The 24,500-nt window shown below is 37.3% G+C and overlaps 1 protein-coding gene across 4 annotated transcripts in view; it reads left to right on the top strand.

Annotated features, from left to right (window-relative positions):
* Positions 1-24,500, top strand: part of LOC134529281 (zinc finger protein rotund-like) — a 368,803-nt gene that overhangs the window by 298,415 nt on the left and 45,888 nt on the right. The gene's annotated exons all lie outside the window — the stretch shown is intronic.

The following is a 24,500-nucleotide window of genomic DNA, read 5'->3' as shown; positions in this document are numbered from 1 at the left end:
GTGGCAACTGTTGAGGTGATCCCAGTAATTCAGAAGTAATAACGAATAACATCCAGGCTTCCATCTGTAGCCATATCACATTTTAATGAAGACAAATGGAAACAGAGTGAGGTATTTTCATAACCTTGCTTCAAGCGTATCAGGCATGTGACATGTATATTACAACTTAATGGTTTCAGATTTTTTCCAGAATTGAATTATTCCAGGGGCGTCTTACAGACACATGTGGAGATCTTTGAATGGATTTTGCAATGGGGTAGATAGATTCACACTGCAATTTTGGACATACGCCATTGCTGATTAAACTGTATGTCATAAGGAACCTCAATGACAGACAAAAAAGAAAAAAAAATGCAAACACACAGAAAACAAGCCCATATAAAGCGATGTCGAAAAATTAAATACATATACAGCACAGGAAATTCTGTTGAAGGAATTAGTTAAGAAAAATTACAGCACAGGCGGATACAGTGAGATAACGACGAGACAGTAGCAAAAAGAACAGTAAATATAGAAAAAAACCTTGGACAACACAATGACAAACAGAATAATCCAACGATGATACAGATAAAATGGACCGCAAAACGACAACACAGACACGCACGGGTGAAGCGAGCAATGTGACAGAACAGATATTCTAAACACCACAACGACGACAGCACAGACGAACACCGAAGGCAACAGTTACGCGACAAAAAATATATCATGGACATCACAACGACGAGACCACAGACGTACACGGACGTCCTAAGATGACAGTTGCAACGTTTCGGGAATTGAGATGTTCCCGTCCTCAGAAACAATCTTAGGAAGCCCACTGTGGTCTTCTGTGCTGTCGCCGTTCAGGTGTACAGAATATATATTTGGTCGTGTAACTGTTGCTTAAGTTATTCGTCTGGGATGTCGTTGTTGTGTCCAGAATATATTTTTTGTCACATCGCTGGGTTCGCCTATTCATGTCTATGTTGACGTTGTGTTGTCCATTTTATATGTTTAGTTACATCTTTGTGTTATTCTGTTGGTCGTTGAATCGTCCAAGGTCGTTTTTATCTCTATGTATTGTTCCTTTTGCTATTTACTGTCTCGTCGTTGTGTACACTGCGTCCGTCTGTGCTGTAATGATTTTTTGAGTAATTCCTTCCACGGATGCTTCTGTGCAATGTTTTTTTTTTTTTTTTTCCATTTTTCAACATCGCTTGATTTGGGCGTTTCTGTGTGTTTTTATTTTTACTTTTCTTGTCTTTATTGTGGTTTCTTATGACATACAGTGTAATCAATAATGGCGTGTGTCCATAAATACATCTTTAATCACTAAGTGGAGTGTACTGATGTTTGGCCCATGAAAACACTATTCACCTGTCACTTTTTTAGTATGGTCATGAATCAGTAACTCAAGCCGTCACTGCGTGCAGATTGATTGGCCACCGTGAGGTGCCACGTTAGTTATACTGTAATTTAATATCCGTGAACTGCCAGTCTTAGAAGATTTGTGAGCATTTAGGCCTATGCTGGTTTGAAAATGCACAACTTTCTCTCAACTTCCTTTTTTTATGTGTAAACATCTTAGTTCTCGGTATACGGCATTTGGAAGGAGTAATTTCGTAAAAAAGGAACGGAAGTCCATGAACGGAAGTGACACAAAGATGGCGGACCCATCTGTAGCAACATAAACCCTGTTGTACCATGTATTGTGTGTTGTTTATGATAGTGAAACTATCCTGGAATGAAAATGAAAATCCACATGTAGTTTCCCGCCTAGGCCAGGCTCTACGTGGATGGAATGGGGCTGACACACACAGGAGCCGGCTGCCCTACCCGAGGGACAGACCTATCGTTCCGGCCAGCCTGGAGAATGTGTGAGGTGAGATGAGATGGGGTATGGAGCAGTGACGGAATTATTTTATTTGGGGGGAGGGGGGATGGGAGAACCCCGAGGAAACCCACAGGCCACGGCAACATCGCACTTTCGAAAATCCGGGTTCGACCCCGCCGGGAGGCGAGTGTTCTAACCACTCGACCACCACGTCTCTCTAAACTACCCTGGAATATATTTGGTAAATTAAAATAGTCGTAGTAAAAGTAATCGCAAGTTTTCAAATATTTAAGAAACCTGGAATTACTCTGTTTATAGTACATAGTCTCCTTCCAAACTCACACTGTCCCGATAGCGCAGTGATAGAACGCGCGTTTGAGAAACTCAAGGCGTAATTTTTACGTAGTTCACTGGAAAAAACGTTTTTTATTTTTTATTTTTTATAACTAAATATTACTGGATTATACAAACTGTGTTTTAAGCAAATATATATGAATACATTTTATTTGTTTATCTTATTTCCATTATATTATTAAATACATTGGAATGATTAAATTATATTAGGCAGGCCTATATCATTTATTTTCACTTGAACAAATTAATTAAGTTTATTAGGAAATGAATGTCAATGAATTGGCATAGGTATAAAAAATTGAAACTTTACAATTGTACAACTATAGTTTGATTTTTGTTATAATTTATTGTCATCTAACATGTGTGGAAACTTTAAAGTATTAAATGTTAAATTAATTTTATCAATATTGGCAGTATTTAAATAAAATTCTTGTCGAAAACCAGGCCCAAAGTTGGGGCGTAGTATTTTTATTTCAAGTATTTTACGCTTTTATCGGAGCCGTTTATAAGATAAAAATGGATTCTGTTTCGTGCTGCCATCTATGCATGATGGTGGCAATTAACGTTTAAGATTTAGACAGGAATTCTAGCGGCGGGTGGAGAAAGGCAGTACTTGAAAAGCGAATGTTTATCACGCTCGGCATTGAACAGCACTCGGCATTGCCATGTGTTTTTATTCTGAGGTCGTGTTTATAAACTACACAAGAAACGCAATAACGCAAGTTACGCATATTATAAGTTTATTTGCAACATGAACAACATGATAACACACGAATTCGCTCATAACCGAGGTTAGATGTTTACACATCTCTGGCTCTTACATTTTTTGTAACCGCACTGTCTATTCTTTTTTCTAGTATCCCTTGAACTATATTTTTAAGTACACCTTCGCTGATCCCTATTTTATCTCTTAAACATCATATTTTTGCTCTCATATTGAATAGATGTTACTCTTTCACTCACTGCAAAACTAAGATTTGTTGATCAAGCGAGGTGGTACAACCATTATGACTCACATTATTGGGGATCTCAGTTCATTTATCGTAATTTAGATTTTTCATACTTTCTTTAATTCACTTGAGTAAATTGCTCAAAAACCGTAGTCGATTCATTCGCCACCGGCTTTATACGACGCACAAAAACGATCTGAATGTGCCGTGTGTCAAAAATATTTACTTTAATAAATAAACAACCTGAAGTCCGTAGTTAAACAGTAAATCCAACCATGCTCGTCGTGTGTACAGTTAGGTCTGTGTTTTGCCTTGGGCGTTGCATTTGACATTATTTGACAATGCACAGAGCTGCATAAAGACGACCAGATCTGTTGATTGAAGTTCGTGATGGAGTTTCATGTTTCTCCGTTGTTGGATTTTATTACATACAACCACGAGTCGCATCCACTCGTCATGTAACAAATTACTTGTGAAAAATACAGTTTGATCTACTTATAGGCTATATTTAACAGTAATTTTTTTCGTGTGTAGTAATTTATTTAAAGGATATTATTTCTACTGCAAATCAACTTTACTCTCGTTTAGCTTACACATGGTTATATGATGTTCTATGTAATGTGTGTCAACTCTGACAGTTATCAAAAGTAGTACCAAAGGTTTATGCAACCTTCTGCCCCTGTTTTTTATTTCACTCAATTTGAATTTGCGAAAATGTTCAACATTTATAACTGAATAAGTGGCATTGTGAGCAGAAAACCTCTGCGTTATTATTATAGACCTACAAAATTCACGTTATTATTAAAATATGCGTTATTATTTGATGAGCGTTAAGATTAAAATGGTTTATACACTTCAATGACCCTTGTAAACGAATCACGAGTTAACTGACACGCTCTGAATGACCAGAAGCCAATGAAAAATACCTACGGAAACATCTCAACAATCACGTGCGATCCGGAGAGAAGATTAAATGTGGCAGCAGCCAGTGAACACGTGACATCGACTTAATTATGCACACGTTTGTTAACCTAACCTGTGGCTAGGAAATAACACGAATTCTGCAAGTCTCTATTTTCCCTTTCCTGTAAATTTTGCGTGACACCGCTTTGGGTTTTAACTTTTTTGGCCATCGTAGTTTTTCTTGGAGATATATTCTGATTAAGGCATTAGTTTTGTGCATTTTTAATTAAATGGCAAACATTAAGCACTTTTAAACTATAAATACATACTTTATATCTAACGTTTGGTAAACACACGACCAAAAAAATTTGCAACGATATATGAAAAGAGGCATCGCTACAATTGATATATATATATATATATAAATTAATTAACTAATAATGATTAAGATTACTGTGAGAAGTAGTTTCCTGAAAATGTGGAACCAGTTTCTGAATGATTACCTTGCGATCTTTGCAAATAAAGTTTTTTTTTTATTTATTGTTTTATGCACGTCTATTCATAGACGCTTAATACCACGGAAACTCCAATATAATTGTGATCCGTACCACTTAAGTACCGGCTTAGGACTAATAAGTAGTTTTTAAAGCATTGACCAGTGTTGCTAGCTCAGTAGTTTTCCACTTAATTTTGTAGTTAATTAACCTTTGCCGAACTGTAAACGCATGCGAATTTTCTATAACATTTTTTTTCTTAATACGTACCTCATTTGAGCTATTAGCAGTTTGAAAACTTAAAATTAACTCAATAATTTTCTCGTCTGGATGTTAATGCTTTAAATTTGATATTATTCTAGGAACGTTTTAACTGTATCCAGGTTGTACTCCAAATTCTTGTACGTAATCAGGACGGTGTTGTTGTTTGTTGATTGGCTGCTGCCATAGTACCTTTTTTTCTGGCTTCACATGACTGCGTCTCATATTTTCCGAAACATTGTTATTGTCTTCTATCCCTTCAGAACGTGTAAAATAACCCTTGTACCAAAGATAGATGTAATTTAAACGTACAAGATGTTGCAATTTAGTATGTTGCCAAATAGCCACTATCGTGAAATTATCAGATCCTTAATTATTAGGTACAGGAAAATTGCACGGTTTCCGTGAAATATTGGCCCCGAACATTAAATGCGTCTTGGAGAGGTGCATGTGATTTGGCCTTTTATTTTGTGTTGGTTTACCGTTGGCTTAAGGCCTACCAGGGCTGTGATCGTGTTTTTACAATTCGTACAACACACACGCGTTTGGATTTTAACATACTGCTGAACCAAATCGAGAAATGGTCGTGTTTATACACACACACACACACACACACAAATATATATATATACATATATATACATACATACATACATATATATATATATATATATATATATATATATATATATATAGTGAAAAAATGGACAAAGACAACTACAACGCGTGTTCGAGACGTCAAATTGGCAATTTACCAATAACGAGTTTGATAGGTAATCTGATAGTTCACACAAATAATTAGATGTCTTTGTTTGATCATTAAACTCTGATAGAGTTACAGGTCTAGCTGCAAAGATAAAAATATTTTTGGAAGAATTTTCATTGCAAATATTCGTAGTCTTGTTCAAATTTGTTAAATAATGTTTTAACAATTAAGTGGAATTTGAGGTGACTTTACTCGTACATTGCATACGTAAAATAATACACTACGGAATAAAATGCACTAAAATAAATGGAATTCATATTATTACCCGAATTATTTCGGTTTATTTAATTACAGCCTTACAAAAACTGAATGTTTTCAATATTTCACAAAACTGTTCTAATATATATTTGAGAATTTTCACTCGCATAAATATATATTTTTAGTCGCTTAGAGAGCGATTGTTGGTAGTATTATTACAGTTGTTTTATAGTTTTTAGAGACAAAAACAGTATTTACAGTTTCTCAGAAATGTTTCCTGAAAATCAAATTGACTGTCAGTCTTTGAATAAAGTAAAATAATGTACATTTATAGCTCCAAAAGTATCATGTTAAATTATAATAAAGATATAAATTTAACATCAAAGTATTATCGAAACCTAAATGTTTTCTCTGACAGAAATATTTAATTCAGCCAATCACTAAAAGAAACTCCATTATTTTGTATGCCTCAACAAAACCAAATTTTCTACAGTACGATGAATAATTTTTTACATAAAGATGATTTCTTTCGGTTATAATCTCTTCTCCTCCAATTATTTTCTCAGTTCACTGCTAACATAATGTAAGTAGGGATGCACCATAGAGTGGGTATGTTCGTTAATTCAAAGTTTATAACCAGTTTCTTTTTTACATTTGTCTACGGATTCGGGCCTCGTTTTTCGGAAAAGCTCTCGATCGTGTGTTATTCCCCAAGCGTACTGCTGCAGGCCTGTCAGCACTGGTGAATGGAGCAGCGTGAGATAAGATAGTGTCACAGTGTTATCAGTATTTATATAAAAAAAATACGTATTTGATTGTACATATTCGCTTTTTTTTCTGCCGAGTGGCTCTGGTCTCCGCAGATTTTGGCTCTCCGAGGTCATTGAGGCATCTTTCTTGTAATACGAGACAGGCTAATAAATTGAGGCTCGAAGACTTCACGTCTACATTCGGTAGCTAAGTAAACTTGAATCACGTGTGCACCTGCTTTACTTTAATGATTAAAACACAGTTCTCTAGACAGGTTTTAGAAGACCCTAAGCCAGTGATATATATAAAGGTGTTTGCCCATTCGTGTATAGATCATTTCCACAGATAAAGAACCTCTGGCACTTGTTTTGGCCAGTGAGTTTCTTCCTCGGCTTGATTTAGTAAATAAAAGTTGATTCTAGCCTGAGAATCGTGCAAGTTGTGCCCTGTCTACTAAATATTAAATGTGTGTCCAGTGTGTGTCCTTTTTGGGGAGAGTGTTTCCAAAAGTGTGTTCTTTTTGACGAATGTGCATTGTCAAGTCCGTAGTCAGGACTGATTACCTACTGGATCAAAACTTCCAGGTCGTGTTGTAAGCGTTAAGCATTTTACAGGTACGTGTCGTCCAAGAAGGCGTCCTGGTTCGAATACGCTTAGCGTATACACCTGAAACCGTACTTAACCTGGTTTAAATGTATCCCAAGTATCGAAAAAGACCTCCTTGGTAGGCGTAGAGATATCGAGTAATATATATATATTCAGCCAGGCAGGTATATTGTTTTGAGCTCTTCTTTGCAGTGAGCATGAGTAGCGTGGTTGTAAAAACGATTATGAAAAAAAAAACGGTTGTTAAAAATTTCATTTGTGTTCTCGCTTTTATTTTAACACCTGGGACTTCGGTATATTGTGCTTAAGCATTATGTGTGTTATTCCAGAAGAAGGTTTCTTAATTTTCGTAGCGATGTATTTTTTGTGACATATGGCCTGGGTTCAACTCTGTGTTATATCACATGAACTACAACACTTTTCGGACGCAAATGTATTCATAGACTAATTTTCTACTCTCGTTCTGTTTTCGTACTTTAAAGTGATTCCAACAAGTACTTTTCATGTACTGGGTTATGATTTCAACTACTTTTTTTTAAGTATTGGCGTGATGATAGGCTAGCGGCACCCTGCGTGCCTTGTGCGAACAGTTGGATGGTGGCTCCGGCGTTTCTGCCAGCTTGCATATCTTTCTCCGCGCGTGAGGATCAAAGTCTCCCTGCCCGCAGCGACAGACGAGGTGCAAGGAACCTCCGTCCAGCCTTGTGAATTTTTTCAAATCTTTGTGGTTAACATGCTTGAAATTAGGTATTTAGAACAAAAGTACGATGCACGAACAATTAATTAATTTGCTGCAATGCTTTTAGTAGTTATCGAACATACGACCCTCGCTCCATGAGTGACTCACTTTGCATGTGCTAACTCCTTTCTCCTCGGTCCTGCTGTTTTATGTGATTTTTTTTTTTTCATTTATTGTATCCCAGACTTTAGACTGTTTAATTTATAGTTAGTCAATTTAATTAACTCTGTACTGCCTGATATCAAACTGTGGATACGAATTCATTAAATTAATAATTATTTTAATAAGTGATTTTTTTCCAACTTTTCTGATTAATAATTACGAATTTCCATTATGATTGTCAATATGTCATCATCGGCTTCCTGGAGGCTGGTATATGAGGAATTTAAGCCTCTTTTATGATTTTTCACCATGTTTGATCAATAAATGATTTTTACCAAAAAAAAATATTTTTGACTGAAATGAATCGACTCAATCAGTACATTAACGAGTGATTTTGTATGTTTTTTTTTCTCGTATTTCAATATTAATAATTACGTACTTCCAAGATGGCGGCCATGATGGCCGATAAGATGGTGGATATCGCGACAGTTTACTGTCTGGTAATACTGCACTTTAGCAAAATAATTTTCTTATGCAAAAATTGTAAATGTATCATTACAATTCTTTTGTTACTTATGAGTAGAGCCCCTATTATTTAGCGAATTGGTAGGGTAGCAAAGTAGACTTGAAGCACATATACATCCGCTTCACGTTGATGATTGCACCACAGTGCTCTTGACACGCCATTGACGGCTCTGAACCAGTTACAAACAAGGAGAAGTAGTAGTTACCCAGTCACATGTAATCTGCCAAAGGATGTGAACTCTCTATAAACAGATTATCACTCTAAATTGATTATAAACAGGCTGGTGCGAAATGAATCTGCAAACTTATCGTGGCTGTACTTATAAGTAGAGACTGGAAAAATTCGCGGTTGCAATGACCTATAGGATAGACTCCACGATCCTCTACATACTCGGACAAAAGTCACATGCTCATCATCAAGTCGATGTCATGTGATCAATGGCGCAGCACATTTCACCTTTTTTCTGGGTCGCACATGATTTTATCAGTTTTTTTTAAAGGTGTTTGTCATTGTATTCTAGTACTTCAGGATGTATCAAATAAATCTTTATGTAATAAAAATGTTCTTTGAACTTTACAAACGTTTGCAATCTAGCCTTCCGCAAAAAAATAGCGCCAATTCCACCAAATGCAGAAGTGCCGAACTGACCCACTCGAGACTTAACAAATTCATCGGCCAGTGAACACGTGGCAACGGTGTGAGCACACAGAGGCTATGGAGTCTAGGCTGGACTGCCTCGCCGAAGAGACCGCAGTTAGCAGTCACCGCTGCAGCGGTGCAGCAAACATTCCAGCAACAAGGAAAAATAAAGAAGAAAAAAATAAACCACCTTCTCCTCCCTTATTTTGACAAAAAAAAAACTTCTCGCTTCCCTCCTGTTGGCCCTTCCACCAAGAAAAAAAAAACAATAAAGAGGGTCGAAGAAGAACCGGAATGAGATCTTTTTTGCCCCCGCAGTGCACAGCTCATGCCTATTAAATAATATAAAATATTCCTCCCCCGATTTCGCTTACGAGGATTACAACCCGAACATAAACACGATGCCTTTCATGTATTTATTGTGAATTTGGTTACGGCGAACTAGATGTGTTCAAGCCTTTTACTACGCTCAGCAGTATTAGCTTTAACAAGACATAACACATTTAACTTCCACCCAATAACGTATTGCGTGTTGTGCGAGCTAAATATTGAAAGAAGGAAATCTTTTATGTTGAGCACAAATTAATTCTGTCCATATATACATATTTTTTCGAACAGACCACAAAATTATTTTACAGTACCTATAAGTGTCTTATAAGTAGAGGCGGGAAATATTCGTGGATACCCCGAATTTTTCCAGTCCGTACTTATTGTTATTGGCGCAAATATCTTCTGCTGATATTCTCCGATAGTTTCTGGCTATTCCTGGCGTTACTCTTGCTGATATTCTCCGAGTGTTTGCAGTTATTCCGGAGAAAACGATCCATGCATGTAATTTTTTTTCGTAAAGAGACAAGCAATTTTATTCAGAGTTTAGTTTAATTAGTAAATTCCTGTTACCAAATCAGCACTTAAAATATTTTTTATCAGGTGGACTTCAAACAAAAAATATGCATTACTCAAACGATTACTATGCCTTGAGACAGCTGAGAAATGCTATCATGCGAGAAGAACTTCCTTCTCCTTGATTTCTAGTGAAGCCATCCTCTAGCGATCCTGAGTGAGCATCGCGCATCCCACATGAAAGAGAGACTGTCTGTATAATACATTGAATAAAAGATTTATTATTCAGTTGAATTCCTTGTAGTCTTGTAGCCTTTAGCCATGTATTCTCGTAGACTTGTAGCTTTGCAGCCAAGTAGCTTTATAGTCATGTAGCCTCGTAGCTAGTTGGAGCGTTGCATACTTGTAGCCTCGCAGCCTTGCATTCTTGTAGTCTCGTAGACTTGTAGCTTCGTAGCCAAGTAGACTTGTAGCCTAATAGCCGTGTAGCCAGTTGGAGCCTTCTAGACTTAAAGTCTCGTAGACTTGTAGACTCATCGAATTGTATCTTCGTAGCCATGTAGCCTTGAAGTCTTGTAGCCAAATTTCTTTGAGGCAGTTGGAGTCAAAGAGAGTTGGCGCAGTTAGGGTCGACCCTATATTGGCGATCGTATCCTACTGATAAGATCGCATCCTACTGAGTTAAATGTTCGTGTAAATGTACGACCTTATCGTTAAATGCACATAGTCAAGTCTAGTATCGTATCCCTCGGATGAAATCGCATCCCTCTGTTGAGATCGTATCCCTTTGGCGATATCGTATCCCTGTGGCGAGATCGTGTCCCTGTGTCGAATCCCTGTGATGATATCTTATATCTGTTATGAAATCGTATCCCTGTGACGAGAACGTATCCCTTTGGCGAGATCGTGTTTTTAGGACGATATTGTATCCGTGTGACGAGTTAGTATCTTTGTGGCGATATCGTATCCCTGCGAGGAGAACGTATTCCTGTGGTGAGATCGTATCCCTGTGGCGAGATCGTATCGCTGTAGGCGGGATCGTATCCTGCGACGAAATGTATCCCTGTGCCGTATCCCTTTGATGATATCATATCCTTGTGACGCGATCGTATCCTACTGAGTTGAATTTTCGTCCAAAACTGCGCCCTTTTCTTTAAATTAACGTAGTGAATCTATCGTCAGGACTGGATATTTAATGAATCAAAACTTCTTGTTCTTGTGTTAGATTAGATCCATACAATTTGTTCTGGCATTTTTAAGACTCCTGTCCTCTTGAAATAGGTCATTACGTGTTTGAACGGAATACCAAGTATCGAAAATATTAGTCATCTCGTTTCGTATAAACTTGGCCTATACGCCTGACATTGTACATGACCTGTTTAAAATGTTCGCCGAGTATCGAAAAATTAGACCTCTTCGCTTTATGTGCCTGACTACCAAATGGACATGTCTGAAAAATCTACTAATTGTTCCTGGGCACCATGTTTGATGTGTCTGTCCAACCTATCTGAAGTGCCTGGTCACCGATTGGATGTGCCTGGCTAACAACTGGATGTGTCTGACCACCAACTGGATGAGTCTAGCTATTAACTCAATCAATGTGTCTGACCACCAACTGTATGTGCCTGACCACCAACTGGACGTGTTAGCCTGAGCACAAACTGGAAGTGCCTAACCACCAACTGGTTGTGTCTACATAGTTAATTGACTGTAATATGACAATGCCCTGAAAACACATGTCAAGGCATTTAAAGGACTCGCTTCTCCTTCTAAGAAGACTATAGGAATCAAGAAACGCTAGTAATTTTCTGGTTTTTGTTCTTGTGGTGGAGTAGAAATTAAATAATAATTTTTTATTGTGATTTTGTTGTTTTATTTCTCGAAAACGTCATTTTTTGGTAATTTTTAACTAAACTACCTTTTTTTGCATTAACACTGCATGCGATCGAATCGATCATTGTTTTAATGGGTAATATTTGATAATTTTTGAAATTGTCACCGAATGTCTAGCTAAAATATTACAGATTTTCAAGATGATAGCCAAAACGATCGACAAGATGAAGGGTGCCCTGGCAATAAATAATTACTGCACTCTAAAGGGCAAAAATTAAATCAATATGGCGGGGACACACTCTAGCAGATGAAAACCATACGTCAGAGCCAAGATGGCAGCCTCCAGCAAAAGAAAACATAATGGCTGCCATGCCATCCTACTGGCTGACGTAATATCTAGCTTGGCATTAGTGGTGAAAGGTCAGTCTGCCAGTGGCTTCTGTGGAAGAAGTATCCGTTAACATTTTTAATCGATTGACCTCGTCTGGTTCTAACCGAGGACTCCATGACATAAGTACGTCTTTTATTTAAAATTTTATTTACAATGCTTCCCTCCAGAGGCTCATTGGAGGCTTTACGACGGCGAATTTAAGCCTTAATGGGGAATTTTCGTTTTTTAAATGCAAAAATATTTTGAAGAATTTCGAACTTCCAATTTATGAATTTGTTACGGTTTTTTCCTTCGAAAATATAATTTTTGACTTATTTAGCAGTTTTATATTTTTATTTGACTTTTTTCCTTAAAAATTGGAAATTTTGGTGAATTTTGTTGAATTTTTGGCAAATTTCGATTCTTTTTTGACAGTTTTTGGATAATTTTGAAGGTCAATGTCAAAGGTCAAGATCAAGATCATCCAATACGGCCGCCGTGACATCAGAGGTCGGCCGGCACCGGCACCGGCACCGGACTCAGAACCCTGGCGCCGGACATTCATTTATGTACTGCTGTCCACATTTACAGTTTTACTGGTCGATTTGTACAAGGCACTCGTGGAGGAATTGTAATTTCGTTAATTTTTGCGAGATTTTGTATGTAAACTCAATGGTCAAGGCGTGTTAGGAAACGGCTTTTAAGGTGGTGCAGGCTCTGACTGCAGAAGATAAACCTTTTCCCATGTAACTATCCCATGTAACTATCTATCTTCGTGAATTTCCAGGTGAGTCTAAAGATTGGAAGCAATTACTTAAGTATGGACGTCGGTACATACCCTTATTTACTACTATTATTGACTCCACACATAAAACGGTAATATACCGGCATGAGAAAGTCAATTTCTGCCCATGAGAGGTTGACTACAACGTTGAGGTTTCTTGCAACGGGCAGTAAAGGACTTGGAGTATACGGCAATTATGTCTAAACAGTCTCTAAGTACTATAATACCGGAAATATGTGCAGTTATCTACCGGGTTCTGCGCAAGGATTACCCTCCTTGCCTTTCTCTACCAATATTTCGTACGCCTGTTCTTTCTGATCCCTAACACTATACCTTTTACTTTAAACTTGCCACAAACAAGGGTAACTTTTGTATAGTTTAATAAACTCTTTGAAAAAACTCTTTAGAGCATAAATGAAGGTCAGCAATGTTCACTATATTTAAAAACAAAACGGTAAGAATGTTGTTTATCTGGGCCACCCTCGAACGAAGACTGCTGTTTAAACGGAACGGAGGATGGAGCTAGTGTCTACATGCATCAAATGATCTGCGGGACGCAACGTCTTGCCTGGGCAACTGTCTGAGCTTTCAGCTGTTTTGCTCAGTCTTTCGCCTCCGTGTACCGTCTTATCACATCACTGCGTAAGTTAAGGTTCAAGGTCATTATTTTATAATTATGTTTAATACGGTTAAACTTGTAGACTTTTTGAGTGGCCGAACTTCAACAAATTGTAATATATATATATATATACACTGTGCATTGTTTGTGGATAGTTGTCTGGTAAAGTTGCATTTTAAACACTTTTGTGCAGTATGGGAAAAGAGAACCAAATTGGATTAAATAACTAAACATTTTGCGGTTTAAAGGCAATGCTGGTAGCTTCTGCGTTATATGGTTCTAATTCTTTCAAAAAAAATATTTAATTTTATTTACTCTTATAAAATCATAAACACTTGAGGATTTTAAAAGGCTAGTTAAACTTCTTAAATATTTTTTTTATGAAAGACGTTAAACCATATCACCTAGTAGCTAGTAAAAATTAACTTTAAACATAAAATTTTCCAGATTTATATTCTATTTCATTTCCCTTATCCATACTGCACAGCTAATTATGCAAAAACGTATGTGATATAATTATTTTTTTCATTTTGCTCAAAACGTTTAGCGTGGACCGATCTTCAAGTCGCCGATTTACCTATTGAGATAAGAAGTTGTTAGGTATAAATGGTGAATTCACTCTGCATTCAGGGACAAGCCCACTCTTGTCAGTGAAACAAGCCGTAACTGCATAAATTTTAATGGTTTATGTTCTTGTAATTGCTTTACAGAATCTTGCTAGAAAAAATTATATTGCAGGCAAAACTTCATTAAATATTTACGTACGGTTTTGAGTAGTTTGCAGGTATAATGAAAATTTATAACAATAATTGTTTCTTAATATAATTGTGCATTTTTAAAAATGCTTTTAACACTATTTGACTTCAGATATTTGTACCCACCGTAAATTTACTTTTGCATTTTTCTAAGGCAACTGGTAACTTATTTCAGCTAGTTAAAATCCAGATAGCATAATGCTTGTTCTTAAGTTTACCTTAATAGAATCATAAACAATGTTTTAGTTACAATAGAAAGCTTTATCATCTATAATATCATCACGTTAAAGCATAATATATTATTACAGAAAATAATGACGTTTAATTGTGTTTTTTTTAAATAAATTTGGCTTTTTGGCTGAGCATCGAATTGTTACTGATGTGAACGTTAAGTACTGCCAATTACGTTATAAAAACATTTTAAATTCAATAATTGTAATATTATACTACTCGTAAAATAAAATAATTAATGACGGTATTTTTTTTTTTCTATTAAAGTTTTTTGAAAGCTGCTCAGACAGGTGGGTTATTTCTCCACGAAATTAAATATTGTCACGATTCAGATTTTTTGTGTCGACGAATCAAAGTTATATAAGTATTCAATGGTTCGGACTCTGTGTGGATGCCACAGCAGCACGTCAAATAAATATACATCCATGCTACAGCGACTTGCACAGCATGCCATTTCAAAAACGAATGTTTTATACTTATCCGCGGATAAGCGTGGTCAATCTTATTTTGACTTCTTACCTCGATCGGTTCACCATTAGGTCAAAGCGCACTTAAACGTGTAATACAGTCTCTGGTATCAATCACAGAAACCGTACAAACTACGTGTGTTTGGAGTTGAACATGATGCCAGGTGAATTCGAGAAATGTTCCTGTCTCAACGACATGACTTGTATTCATCCATGTGTCGATCACTTCAAACTGTAGAATTTTTGCCGCCATGAGAAGATAACTAGAAATATTTGTGTAAATTTGGTGGCTGGCAAAACTTAACTACTGTTTCTCGTACACTCAAGTAACTTTCGTACGTTATTAAAAAAATGTGTTTCAATAAAAAAGCAATGCTTTTTTCAAGGCCTTGTGATAATTAATCAGTTAAGCATTCGTTAGTTATCTCACTCGCAATCTCTCCCATAATTCAGTGAACGTCACTCTACATGCGAAGTGATGCATCCCATCTTCACTCGCACTCACATTGTTAACAGTGCTAATTTCCAAAGTCAAATAGCTAAACTAGAAGAACTACCATATAATTACGAGTTATTAAAAGAAGAATACTCCCAAAAAAAAAGCGTTTTTTCGTAGAATCAAAAATTATCAGGGAGTATTGCACGTGGGTTTTAACCGACACAAGTCATCTGTGGATAGGGTGCTTGTATGTTGTATACTGCCCATATGTTGTCCTATATGCATGCAATAAGTAGAAAACTTTATAATATACAGAAAGATTTCCAAGAAACATAATTTTGACGTTTACGTCTATCTATCCCGTTTCACAGTCACGATTTTGCAAGCGCAAGCGGCCCCCCTCAGTGAGCTTCTTAGTTCCAGGGGGCCGGACCTCCTGTCCCCCTGCCCGCCGGAATCTGCCCATGTCCGTAGATACTACGCCGAAGTTTGACTTTAGAGTTTTTTATTCTGTTGTAAACAGGCGGCAGAAATGAAAAGAGTGTTTTAACGTAGCCTTAAGTTTTTTAAGTTTCGTTAATAATCCAAGATTATTCTTGTGATTTCATTTTAAAATTAGGCTATTCTTAAACTTATGAAGTTATCCTTTACTTTACAAAGATTGCTGGATAATTTGCAACCAGTATTCTTTGTGAATTCAACTTGAGAACTCTTAACAGTTTGGCTATTTGAAACACAGTCCAAGAAACCGCTTCCTAAGGCTCGGTCTCACTTTCCATTTTTTTTTTTTTCGTGTTTTTGTCATTATTTTTTTATTTTGGGGCTATTTATGAATTGTAACTTGATGCCTTCCTTGCATGTATATTTTTATTTATCATCGTCTTTATCGTATTTTATTACACGTGATCATATTTCCTGCTATTACATTAAACATTGAAGTTTTACATAAACTAAGCATAACGTAAACTTAATAGAATATTAAATAGGTAGTTAGATAGAAAGCATGATTATGCCGTAACTAAATTTTCAAAGAATAAGAGGTAAACATTAAAAAATTTAGCCTAATTATATTTACTGATAACTAAAAATTAAGCATAGGAATACACGTGCTGGCAAGTAATTAACCCTTAAAACATTCGGCATTGACAAAAAAATATAACAATAAATATTATTACATTAAAAACCAGTCAATCATACATTCACACACAGATTCAAGCTGTAGGTAAGCCGCGAAGTGATCATGGGAAGTAGGTGTTCCAAAGTTACTTGTTTTAGCCTATGTTAAAAATTAGCTTGTTTTTGATTGCCTTGTCTCCTAATCAGGTACATTCCAGAGCCTGGCTTTTGGCTGCAAAAGATCCTGACAAATTTTTTAAACAGATTTTCGCTTAGAGTAATATTATTGGTGTAAAAAGGCGCGCGTGTCTTCTTAATTCATCACTTGCTGAAAACGAGCGTTAAGCCGTGTTACAAACAGCTAGGTACAGGCTGTGATTCCACGTCGCGCAGGCCTACGAGAAGAAGGTTATTTCTCTCCTTAGATATCGTTTTTATCTTATCTGTCAGCCAGCTACCATGCTCACATTTAGATGTTTGCCGCAGCTTGGGGCTCCTTCGCTGGGTGAGAGATTTGTTTGTCTCTGTAGGAGATGTGTTTGTACAAGGCCTATCCAATACATTGATATTACGTGGATTTCATTCAACCAATTTGTTCGTGCAAGTGCTGATTAAATTTGCACAAACAAAACAAAAAGTTTATCCAATACAAAATATAGTTTTTTTTCTGTATGTTATCAGTAATTGCGTTGTTCTTGACATTTCGAAATGCCAAACAATTAGTGCTTGATGTCTAACGTAAGAAAAGATTGATTTGAGAAATTTTCAGGGACTTTATTTTTTTAAGACTAAAAGATTGGCAAGGCGAATTCCCAGACAGTATTTTGTGTCCCCACTTGAGTGGTTTTTGAGTACAACCGACTGCCATTCACCGTGGGAAGGAAATATTTCTGTCAATCAAACCACGACCTTTTCCGACGCCAGCCATACGTCCTTACAATTGACCACCGTTTCAACCGTATGGATTACAACGCAGTTACATGGGGATAAATTTATTTTAAAATTATAATTTGTTTGTTTGTTGGTTTGTTTACATCTGGCAGCATGCGTGAGACATGCAGCAGTGGTAGGTAGCCTCGTGTTAAACTTCAGCGGCTCTATCCGCTAAGTTATATTTTTTTTGCCAGTTTCAGTATTTCGTGTAAAAATAATTTAAAATGTGAGACTAGAAGTTTAGTTCCATGCGTTTCCTAGCTGTGCAAACACACAGTATAATATTATTCAGTCAATGACCATTAATAAAAAATGGTGGTATTTTTGAGGTGAAACTTATTTGCAGAGGGGGTAACAATTTTCTAGCATTACGAAATTTCCGATCGCATGAGGGTAAATAGTTAGGTACATGGTGGAGGAACCGATAGAGGAGACGGCAGGGAAAGGTAGAAATGACGCAGCATACTTACGCTCCTGCTCTCTTGAACTCTTGCGCTCTGCTCTGTGGCGCTCTTGCGCTCTCGCGCACTTGCGCACTTTCATGTGCGCAGTTGTTTCTTGGGGATGGACTTCGCGCTATCCATACTCCAGGGTCGATGGTGCGGTGGGTGATTGCTGGAGCAGCCTTGAGCGGGCTCCACGTGGTGGCGTACAGCTGAGGTTGAACCCTGCCATGCTGCAGGGATAGGCGGGTCACGGCGATAGGAACCCGCCTGCGCCTGACGCCACTCCGACTTTAGGGAGTATTTGGGCAGAGGATAACACAACGGTGTTTGAGCTTATTGTTGTGCACCGTACCACAGGCCACATTCGAAAGAAAATGTTCTTTCATGTATGTATTATTAATTCAATTACTTGTGTAAATCAGTATACTTAAACAGTGTTATGTGAGTATTGTTTTAGCTATGTAACTAAATATTTCTGCTGGTATAATGCGTTACACGCTTTAGTTTGACATGGGTAATTATTTGTCTCGAAGTATCATTTGGTTAACTAAATCACACACCGTGTTATAGTTACGAGCATCCGAATGTGTAAATATGTGTTGTTTAAATCAACTTAGAGGCGTGAATATTTCTCTATCGGAGTAAAGCTGTGGGTGATTGTGGCTCAAGAAAGTAGCATTGAGCTAGGTTCTATTCTTATGCCATGTTGTCACTTTCACATGCCAGATACCTACCTCAGACTACACACGTCCATTTGGACAATAAGTTAAACTGCATAAACTACCTAACTATCGGCATGCTTCAAGTTTGATAATTATTAAAATCAAAATTTGTTTTAAAAGTACGAGAAAAAATTTTAGTACAAAGAATCTGCAATTTTTTATTCGTGTGGAAAAGGGTTATTTCATTTGAGATCATACCCGCAGTCTTACTATTCTCAATTATTATCTATTTTTCTATTAAAAAATATTATTAATTTATCTCTATCGATAACTAATAAGCTTTAAGTTTCTCTTATGTTGGACGTGGACCCCACGCACACATTTTTTGTTACTAGGCTGAACTCCACACTCTTCTACATGAATAATTCGGTGTCTCCTGTTCATAAGCGGCTGCTTTCTGTCTGGATAGCGGATATGAAGAGCCTGGAAAAATTCACTAAAGCTTTTCGCGTTATGGTAGAATTCAAACATATGTGCCTTCATATTGCTTCTGTGATTGGCTCACAGTTATTCGAAATTATTTCGAGCCAATAAATAACCTACAACTATAAAAGTATCGAATCGGAAGCCTCCCATATGACAGGTCTCACAAGTCAGTATCCAATGATTATGTGGTATTTTCCCGAGTGTGTAGGGTCAAACTACCAACTATCAAATGAGAACTTCGTTCAAATATATATGATTTGGTTTGAATTATAGCGTGGCTTCAATTTATAACGCGAATCTTGCAGGTCTCCAGCAAGTCATCAAAATAAATATACTGTGAATAATATCCTGACATTTTATATAAAATGCATGGCGAGCAGAATATATCTTGAAACTGAATTTGCACTAAACTTAAATTTCCCAAATAAAAGCAATGGCATGAAAATGCAATAATCCGAATTGGGAGGAGGGGATTCAAACTAGACCTGAAAATTGAGACCATGACACACAAAACTATTTGCCACGACCTTGTTCTAGCAACTGACGGAAGACAGACAGGAGGCATTGTGTGCGCACGAGTACAGTCATGTGCCAGAAAGAAACCCCATTTTTATCGAGCTTAATGTCTCCTCGACATCAAGGTCATCATAACAGCCACGATTATTCGTGGATTCATTAATGAACAAATTATACTTAAAGCACACCCTTCGTTTGTACCTGTATTATACGTGTTGTTCGTCAATAGCGTAGAACAAATTGAGTGAGTGGCGGGAGATGCTAAACTAAGCTATTTTGTTAGTGAACACATGTCCGCAAATTAAATCATTCAAGGTTACAGGCGTGAACAGTGGCGCACATCCAGGCCATACTCCAGTGACAGAGGACGCTAGGACGCTAGATCGCAGTGCAGCCACGTTCAAACGCTCCGCGGGAAGTAGGCGACGAGCGGGCTCAGGAGTTTGGAGTTAGCCAGTAGCATAACAACCAGCAATCTGGTGTACATCACAGTTTGGTTATGGTACGTTTATGCTTTTGGCTTTGGGTGATTAGCGCAGTGTTGACTGTTAGTGAGCACGGAGCTGCGATTAGAGATACAACAAACAGCAATAGCACGGCAGACTTTACATTTGCAGAGATGGCCGATATTTAATAGTATACGGGCAGACGAAAGAAATTTCAACATGAGCAGTGCGTGTTTACCAAGGACCCTTTCACAATCGACGTGTACCGAATAAGAAGATATTGTTACGGCTTAGGCCAGGCGCGAGTTGAACCCACAGTGTGACGCAGGTGACGCAGGGAAGCAGCAGCTGCGCACAGGGTGACGCAGGGAAGCAGCAAATGCGCGCAGGGAGAAGCAGGGAAACAGCAGCTGCGCGCAGGGAAGCAGCAGCTGCATGCAGGGAAATGCAGGGAAGCAGTAGTTGCACACAGAGTGACGCAGGGAGAAGCAGGGAAGCAGCAGCTACGTGCAGGGGGACGCAGAGTAGGAGCATCTGTGCGCAGGAAGACGCAGGGAAGCAGCTGTTGCGCGCAAGGTAACGCAGAGAAGCAGAAGTTGCGCGCAAGGTCGCGCAGAGGCGCAGGGAAGCAGCAGCTGCGCACAGAGAGCGAACAATGAGGCGGCAGTTATATCGCCACTGCGAGTCTGTGACGTTGTGCATGTTTTATATTTAATCTTTACTAAGTTCAGAATCTGGTTCCGATGATTTCGAAGACGAAATAATTGTCATGAAAATATTGGAACTGAAGAAAAACTAGCTGTATTTTTTATGCAGTATATATATTCATTTTCTCCAAAATAAAAAAATTAAAAAATATAAAAAAACATTAAATTGTATACAAAATTATAGGTTTAAAAAATTAAAGAAATGAAAAAAAAATTGGTTGTCTGTAAAGTCGGTTTACGGACGATAGTTTAACGTGACAACGTCATAACAAAACATTGATGAAATGATTGCATGCTTTTATGAATAAAATTGAATCATTTTTATTTTAATAATAAAAGAATAATTACTTGAAATCATACTAGTAATCAGATTTTTAAAATACAAGAATAATTAACCTTTATTGCCGAAATTGTTGTTGTAATAAGCAATAAAAACCACATTAACTTTTCACTTCACTTTATAAACAGTCGACGAAACAGTTCACTTGTAGATGACTTGTAATTTATTTTAAAAAACTGGCGTTTAGCTATAAAGTTAAAAAATATAATTATGAACAAGTTTTCATATAAATAAACTGTAATCAAATATCTATCATCAATTATATGAATCACCATAATTTTTTAGTCAATTGTAACATTACCTATTATTACTGCACTCGCCGAAAGCGTAACGGAACACAGCGTAACGGAACAATGAGCGTAACGGGACACGCGTAACGAAACAATGTGCGTAACGGGACTCTTTTTCGTGCGTACAGCCGGCGTTCATCGATTTATTAGACGTTGTCACGTCAAAAATCATTTTAACACGAATACAATATTATCGGTTTTCAGTTTTCAGAAAAATGAGTTATAAAGTTGTCTAAAGTATCACTTTCTTCTCGGCCATCTGATGGAACTTCTGAAAACAAAACTTTATTGCGAGCAGGTCTCGGTCACTAGTGGAAACTGTGGCACGAGCACAGAGCTAGCAACTCACGGACGCCCTGAAACTGAGTCTTTTCATCTGCGTGCGAACATTCGCTGTTGCATTCATTTCTGAGTTTCACAGAAACTCACGGCGAATCACCTCACCTCAGCTAACTGCGTCTCAACTCGCGCTCGGGCTAAACCAGCAACTGCCTGGAACTGTGAGCTGCATTCGCGCTCTGTTTGCATCTGCAGCTTTGTAGTTTTTGTTCCTTAACCAAAAAATAATAATTAATTCCCTGCCACCCATTAAATTTGTGCCCAGCGATTTTCGTACACTTTGTGTAGAAACCTTGAAACTTCGTATTATTTTCAGGCTTAAGTTTAAACTCCACAAACGTATGCATAACCAAGTCGATGTCACGTATTCATCAACTCTTCTCCGGGCTTTTTTTAAGGAGTTTTACATTGTTTTGTAGTCATTCAGAGCGTGTCAAATATTTCGTGATTCAATGATATGGGACACTTACGTTTTTAAAACTTTTCATTCTAGACTGTCGCTAAAAAATAACGAGAATTTTCCAGGTTTTATTAACACACAGTTTCGCATGATGCCTAGTGAGCATAGTTTGGATTGGCAACACCGCTCTCGTGTGACGAGGGGCTTAACCAGATATATTCCTGGGCTAAATATATTCCTTCCTCCTTTGGTCTTTTGTCTGCATAGCTTGCAGGTCCTGCTTTATTTAGTGTACCCTGTAACTACAACGCCATACAGTTGTGAGCCCTGTCACTTACGACGTCCGGACGAAGCGGAAGTTAGCCAACGAGCAGAGCTCCGATTATTTCGCGGATTTATTTCACTCTTGGATGAACTTAATTTGCCTTTAAATAATTAAGTCTTTTTTAGAATTCTAATTGGTCGATAACACTGTCACTTCTTTTGGCGGGTTACACGTGATTAGGTAACCATTTCTCCTCATTATATATGGCTCATGGTTATTAAGAGCATTGTAGTACAATCACTAACGTAAGGCAGATATATACGTACTTCAATTCTACTTTGCTACCCAATGACTCCACGAAAGATTTATAGCTTTGCATAAAAAAAAGGTAGCTTAAAAAAAAATTCGCGGTTCACTGAGCTCCAAGGTAAACTCCATAGTCCTCTACATACACCTGAATATTCCACCCTGTTTATTGGCTGTTCACTTAAAGAGGTGTCATAACTGGGTTGGTCGTGATTGGATAATTATATGGTTAAATGTTATTTATTGTTTACTTATTGTATTAGAGTATTTAAAAATTTTTTGGCCACTCTCAGAAAATGAAAGGCAAGGGAAATTTCATTTTACCCCATCGCCAAATCAAACCTCAAATTTTTACGTTCTCTATCCACGGAGAATATCTTTTTTTTGCCGAACTTTATGTAGTTATACTTCTTTAGGCGCGTTTTGTAAAAATGATGCGAGTGAATTGTTACGATGCGCGTGCACAATGCAACGAAATTTTCATAGGAAGATGGTGGACCTACGTGTATATATAGTCACTTCCATAACAACTAGGGGACATACCAAACGTATTGGTGTAACAAATAAAACTTTATGATAGTGAAACTACCCTAAAATATTTTTGGTAGACTAAAAAATCATTATAAAGAGTAATTAGAAGTTTTAAAAAACTTGAGGTTATTGGTATTTGATAATTATAATATATTCTCCTTAACAACTTCAGTGAGGGTTAGTGACGCAGTGGTTATAGTGCGCGGTTAATAAGCTAAGCGAACTTGGTTCAAAACTCAGGCGGTGCGCAGCGGCGTGCCTAGTGGGGGTCGGGGGGGGGGGGGGTCGAGGGGGACTGGACCTCCACCCCCCCAGGGCTAAAAATATTTTAATATTAAATTCATAAAATGAAAAAAAAATATTTAGTATGATATAAAAATAAATTGTTGGAGTAAACTGACTTCATAAAACTGACTTTTATGAAGTTACGGCCATCATTTTTTAGATAGCCTAAATCAGCAATATTGAACACGTATTTTTCAAAATTTTCCCGGGGAGAAGACCCCCGGACCCCCCGCCTAGCTGGGGGGTATTCCATACCCCCCAGGTCCCCCGGGAAGGCCCTATCCTTCTGCCTGACCCCCCCCCCCCCCCAGAGAAAAATCCTGGGCACGTCACTGGGCGGTGGAAGTTTTTTTTTTAACTTTTTTAAATTACAGATTACGGAATTATACAAATTGTGCTCTAAAAACATATATATGAATACATATTATTTGTTAATGTTTTGCTATAATATTATTAAATGCATACCTCAGTCCATTGGATTGATTATTTCATACTAGGTAAGCTAATATTAATTTGTTTACTTAATGTAATATTCAATTAAATTAATAATGTTTGTTATGAAATAAATTTCAATGAATTCGCATAATTAATAAAAAACTTTAAAGTACTACAACTATAATTTATTACTTAGTAATTATAGTCATATAACGTGTGCGGAAACTATAAAGTATTTTATTAATTCATTTTAACAAGGTGGGTAGTATTTTTTAAAATTCCTTGTCAAAAATCAAGTTCAAGCCGGGCTTTAGTATTTTTTCAAGTCTTTTTCGTTTTTATCGGAGAAGTTGTGTTATATTTTTTAAACTTTCGCTCGTCAAATCGAATGATTGGACAGTTGACGTAGCTGCACCGGTAGCGAATTCTAGCGGCGGGTGCGGAACAACGTGTGAGTCACGTTCAGAAATTTAGTAATTGATATTTAATACGGGTCCATATAATTAAAAACATTTATCTATTGTGAATTTTAGTGATATAAATTGTGTTTATAAA

Source organism: Bacillus rossius, chromosome 2 (assembly GCF_032445375.1).
Source record: "Bacillus rossius redtenbacheri isolate Brsri chromosome 2, Brsri_v3, whole genome shotgun sequence".
NCBI classification, from domain to species: domain Eukaryota; kingdom Metazoa; phylum Arthropoda; class Insecta; order Phasmatodea; family Bacillidae; genus Bacillus; species Bacillus rossius.
This window is presented reverse-complemented; position numbering and strand designations above follow the sequence as displayed.